Here is a 6,000-nt window from a genome sequence, read left to right as displayed (position 1 = left end):
CCAAACTATCCCACATCAATCTCAGCTGTTCTACTCAGAAGAGCACCAAAAAAAAAGTTACAGCAACTTCCACATATTCACATTAATTTTTAGAACCATCACCCAAAGACAAAAAAAAGTTATCAACTTTACGTTTCATAAGTTACAGCAAACTAATAATAATAATAATTTTTACGGAAAAACAAAGTTACTAAAAATACATTTTTGACCATACCTCCTTTAATTTTTTTTTCCAGAAAGATGATCTTAACTGGTTATAAAGAAAATTATTTCTTCAGCCACATACCTCTGCGATTTATTTTTATTTAAAATAAGAAGTTACATAAATGCTAAAAAATATGCTGGTTTTGGCCGCTTGGCTCCCTCCCCCGAACTGACACTTTATAAAAACCTTCTGTACTTTTTTTTCCCCCCTCCCTCCCTCTCTCTCTCCCTCTCTACTACCTCCAAGATGGTAGGAAAGTTGTTGTTTTGGAGGGCAGAGGAGCTGCTCTCTGATGTTATGTCCTCGCAGTGCCTGTAGTGGTGCTGTAGGAGGCTGCTGGCTCTCTTCTCGAGCAGCCCCAGCAGCCCTGCCTTCTTTGCTGGAGAATATATTCAGGGATTCCCCTTAATAATCACCTACCCTCTGAGCACTTTGTAGTTTTAAAATAATAAAGAGCCCCCCAAAAGCTTCCTCCCCGCGAAAAGCAGGATCTCCTCAGAGCCAGGGGGGCAGCAGCTCCTCAGCACAGCGCCCGAGCCCATTCCCAGTCCCTCTGCTGGGGAGGAAACTCCGATCTGTCAGCCCAACAGAGGGAAAGGGGGGAGAGCAGAGAGAGGAGAAAAAAAAAGCAGCTGGAAAGGTAAGCCAGGCCCGGCCTGCATCCCCGGGCTCGCGTAGCGCGGCAGGCGGCGCGGGGGGCGGGGGGTGGGCGGCCGGGCGGGCTACGCGAGCCCGGGGCTCGGCCGGGGCGGTGCAGGCCGCGGCGGGGGGTGAGCGGAGCCGGGGGGGTTTTCGGCCCGGCGGGCGCCGGGAGGAGCCCCGCAGCGGGGGCGCGGCGGCGGCCGGAGCCCAGCGGGAGGGTCGGGGCGCGGCGCGGCGGCGCCTTTGCCCGCGAGGTGAAGGGCGGCGGGGGAGAACGGGGGCGGGGGGGAGCTAGGCCGCAGCGCCGCGCGGCCTAACCGCGCCGCGCCGCCGCGCCGGGCCCCCGCGCCGCGCCGCTCCGCGCCCGCGGGGGGCCGGGGGGCGCCGCGCGGGGGCTGGGGCCGAGGCCGCGGCCGGGGCCGGGCGGGGGGCGCGCTGCCGGCGCGGCGCTGCCGGGCGGCGGGGGGCTGCCCGCGGCGGCCGGGGCCGGGGGGGAGGCGGTCCCGCGGGGCGCCCCACTCCGCTCCGCTCCGCGCCGCGCTCCGGCCGCGGCCTGCGAAGTTTGGCGGCGGTGGCGTTTTTCGGGTGCGCTGCCCGGCGCGGCGCCGCCGCCCGCCCGGGGGCCGCCCCCCGCCGCGGCCTGCGGCGGGGTTCCCGCTCCTCGCAACTTTTGTTTTTTTCCCTTTTTTTTCCCCTTTTGGAGGGGTGCGGCGAGAGGGGCCCCGCTGTGTGTGCGCGTTGGGGGGGGGGCAGCCCCCCAAAACGGGGCGCGGGCGGCGGCGCCCCCGGGCGGGCGGGCTGGGCCCCGCGGGGCGGCGGCGGCGGCGCCCTCGCGCCCCTCCACGTGCCGGGGCCTGGCGCGAGGCCCGCGGGCGCCCCCCAAAACCGGGGCGCCCCTGGGGGGGGCGCGACCCCCGCGTACGGCCCCGCCGGGCGGCCTGGCCCGGCCCGGCCCCGCCGGGGACCCCCGCGGCCTCCCCGGTGCTGCTGCACCGAACTGAAAATGAAACGAGCTCCCCCCCCCCTTTTTTTTTCCAGCGAAAGAAACGTCTGGTAGTTGTGAAGCGAGTCCACTGGAAACCCAGGCACCACCCTTCGCCCCGCACAGGTGAAACAGCCCCGGCTGCTGCTGTTAGAGACGCATAACTTGGTGCCCCTGGTCCCTAACGTGCCTTGTAGCTTAAAACGCTAGCTGCTCTCCGTAGGCAACCGCGAAGAAATTTTGGGAATGCTGAGCTTAAAGCTGTGTGTTCCACCATCCGACTAAGATACGGAGATCTATAGTTAGTTCTAACTTTGTTACTTAACAACATGTGATGAAGATTTATTTTAAGGCTGTTGACAATCTTTGAGAACTGCTGTACTTAAGGAAAAAAAAAAGGCTACCTCAGGGCCATGCATTATTCCCTTAGAGCTGAGTGTCCTCCTGTACTGGCACCGCTGTCGCGGCAGTGTTTCGTGCTGAGCCCTCCCTGCCCAGGTGTCAGTGCCGACCGATAAGCGATAGCGCTGGCCTTGTGTGTGAAGCTCTCAGAGTGATGCTTTCACAGCCATCCTCAGGCTCGTGTGTGATTTGTTTGTGATACATACGTATATAAAACAAGCTTTATTAATCATAAAACTAAATTATCTGCAGAAAGCAATTGAAAATTTTGGTAGGAGTTACTTTGATATTTCCATATTTTTGTGATGAGTAAATGAATTATACGTAGGGCCTGGTCCTATGGAGTTGCATGTACCATGCTTTCACAGGATAGTAAATCTTCAGGAGGTACAAATTTATTGTAATACCATATTGAAACTCTGATAGCTTAAAACTGCTAAAAGGCTGCTCGGTGAGGAGCTCTATTTTCCTTTTTTATTTACTGAGTATTCCCACTGAAGCACAAATAATACTCCCGCATTGTGTGAAAATAAGGTTGTGTGTCTTTGCAGCACTGGGACTAAAACTAAGACTAAGGTATTTTGTTTAACCTCATGTGCAAATGTAGGTTAGCTGTTATTTGAATAAATAAAAGACAGACTTATAGCTTTTTTCATTCAAGTTCTGATACAAAGTATACTGTGGTATGCTCTTAGCCTCTGCTTTCTCCCTGGGTCTTGGTTTTGATATTTTGAGATAACATTTTTAAAGTGCATTTCTGTGATGTTGCAGCGGCCTACATGTTCCACTTACTGCTGCTTCTGAAGGGCTTTTTCTGCAGCCCCATTTGCCCTGGCAAAACCTGGACTTGTTTATATATATCAATATAGACATATATAGATATAAATGTATGTTGAAATAAGTGTGGTTCTGTGCAGGCATGAGAATCTGCCCGTGTGGATGCAGTTGCAGGACTGGGGCCTTACAACTTGAGTTCAAATAGAGAAATCCTTGTTCCAAAGATTTCTAAAAATACAGAACTGGTCTTGAACCTTAACTCATGAACAGCCATCTTTAGGAAATGATCTTATTGAAATCTAAGGCAATGTACTCTTAGCTACAGTTTTCAGTTATGAACCTTCCCACTGAACATCTCTCTTTAAAAATCGTTTGAAGTTTTAAAAATTCCTAGCATCTTAAATGGTTATTGCTTTTTAGACTTTGGGCTGTCTTCATCCTGCCTTAAGGCACTATTTACCAGATGAATGAATTAGTTGAAATTAAAATTCCAGCTTAAATTCATTTTATGTAGGAAAACAAAAAGAAGAAATTTTTCATTTTTGGAACAAAAAGTCGCCCCCCCACACCCCACAGTTATGTTTTTTTCCTGCCGATTGAAGCTTGTTACAAGTCTATATGCCACTATTATTAGGAATAATACTTAATTTTAATTCTGTATTTATTGCATTATATTCTGAAGCATAATTTTTATTGTCACTATTGCCTAAAAGGTACTACTGTTTTTCTCTTAATATATTGCACACCCTTATTCAATACACACTGCCTTTTTGCAGATTTGAAGTAATAAGCTTGTTAAAAAGGCAGAATGAGGACAATGTTGCTGCTTCTGTTTTCCTAGGTAGATTTTAACATATGAAAACAGTAGTCCAAAAATATGATTCCAGAGAGTAGTTAAAAATGATTAGCCCTTATGTATCATTAAGTGCCTTCATCCTGCCATTAGATCTTCTGTCTGGGTACTTCAGCGTGTGCGCGGTGCCTTGGCTTGTGCAGGGCTCTTTGGAGACCTTCCTGGGTAAGGACTGTGCTCTCGTTAGTGACGTTGTTCCCAACAGTAACTCTTGTAGTTGACTTTGGTAGCCTCTTAGTGTTTTCTGTCCCAAATTGGATGGTTTTACTAATAAAATGGTTCTGTTTTGTTTCCAGAATTATAGTAGGCTTGGTTTGGTAGCTGAGCATAGCAGAGAACTGAGCTGATGAATGACCAGAAATAAGCCAAACTTATTATTAGATCGCAGAACAGGGACAGAAGTTACAACTTTGTGGTGTTGATGCCGACCACAATTAGATGTGGTATAGCTACTCTTGATAGAACAGAACGCTTCCCAGACAGGGACTAGTTGCCTAAAGTCTCAAAGTATGAAATAGAAAGAAATGGAATATTTTTGCTTTCTCTCTAATATAGTTTGTACTAATACTGACTGAAGGCTATTACTGTAAGGTGTCTTTAAATGTATCTTTTGCAATGATTTTTATGGTCCCTGTCCAGGTCTGAGTGGATTAAATTCCATGTTGCCCAAACATCTTAAAATCTATGAATTTACTGTTAGTCTCAGCAAAAGGGCCGGGCAGTGAGAATTCAGGGATTTTTTTTTCTCCTGGTCAAATGGAGGAGTCAACAAAACTACTGTTTAAGCTATTTGAGTTTATGGATAAGCTGAGATTCTTAGAGATCCATGTTCCTGTTCTACCCCCAAGTTGATGCTTTTGGAAACGTGTAGGTGATTGTACCTTGTCTGTGAGATGCCATGAACACACCAAGCAATATAACATCGAATCTGCACTAATATTAGAAAATACAAAACAACACATTTAAGACCTCTTTAGTGGTGGCTTGTGTTTGGATGCAGTGTGTGAACCTGTAAGCTCAGTCCTCTTAATTATACATCTTTTAACCACTGACAGATAATTGCAATGCAATTTACAATGCATTTGGGCATTCCATTGCCTAAAAGGGTCTCGCTTGCCTTGAATGTCAAATTCCAGGCATACATTTTTAAATGTATCTAATCACATAGTTTAAAATATTATGATATTTTCAGCACAGTGTTTTCTCAGAATTGCTGATTGGGTTTTTGGGCTACAATGCATTGGGCTTTCTAATAGTGACTGGGCCATCGACTTCTCTGTAGACTACAGAAGACGTCAGGTACCAAATTTCTGCGTAATATAACGCTGACACTCAGTATGATCTAGCAAAGATTTCCCCATAAAGTTTGCTACAGCAACATTTCTCGACCTTTCTGAAGGACTGCTTAACTATTTTGGGAGGGGTTGCATGGAGTGCAGAGCTGCAGCGTTGTTGTCTTTGAGTTGAAGTGCGCTGCAAGGGAGCTGACTCTGCCTGCTCATGGGTCCTAAAAGCAGCTGGGAGCTGGCTTCTTCCTATGCCTGACAGCAGGCACTGACAGCTGCGCAGGTGTGTGCATTTAGGTGTTTTATTTCTCTTTTTACCATCATTTTGCAAACCACCTTCTGTTGTCTCACGGACCACCAGTGGCCACAGTCTGCAGGAGAAGCGATGCTGCCCTATGTGATTATGCCGTGAAGAGTGGCTTTGCTCTCTGTCCTGCCTGTCCTGGCTACGCATCCTTGCTAGGATGCTAAGTTTGCTGTTCTTCACATGCCCAGACAGGATTTTTACCAGAGGAAGGAGGTCTTGTTCCAGTCATCCTTTCAGGAGTAAAAAATGGGAGAAGGGAAGATAGGAATGTGTTCCCAAATTTCAGATGTTAGTGGTGACCTCACAGGAACCTAAGAAATGCCCTGCTGGGTCAGTGGTCTGTCCAGCCTAGTGCCCTGTCTTGGGCAGGGGGAATAAGAGATGATATTGAAGGAGAACACGAAAGCCTGGGCACTTCCTAGTGTTCTTCCTAGAGCTCTTGCTCTTTCAGCACCCCTATTTGTTAAATTAGGCATTCTAGCAGGTGCATCACTGCCCACTTCTTTTAATATCTGTTTGTCCCCATTGCCTATGACCTTTTCTAAT

At 48.5% G+C, this 6,000-nt stretch overlaps 1 protein-coding gene across 1 annotated transcript in view; it reads left to right on the top strand.

Moving 5' to 3' along the window:
• Positions 1-223: 223 nt before the first annotated feature.
• INO80D (INO80 complex subunit D) overlaps positions 224-6,000 on the top strand; it is a 38,221-nt gene continuing 32,444 nt past the window's right edge. Inside the window, exons 1-2 of the mRNA XM_067298788.1 lie at positions 224-845; positions 1,886-1,955. The gene's annotated coding sequence lies outside the window, so the exon portion shown is untranslated. The remainder of the gene's footprint in view (positions 846-1,885; positions 1,956-6,000) is intronic.

The sequence above is a fragment of the Apteryx mantelli genome, chromosome 6 (genome assembly GCF_036417845.1).
Source record: "Apteryx mantelli isolate bAptMan1 chromosome 6, bAptMan1.hap1, whole genome shotgun sequence".
Taxonomy (NCBI): Eukaryota; Metazoa; Chordata; class Aves; order Apterygiformes; family Apterygidae; genus Apteryx; species Apteryx mantelli.
This window is presented reverse-complemented; position numbering and strand designations above follow the sequence as displayed.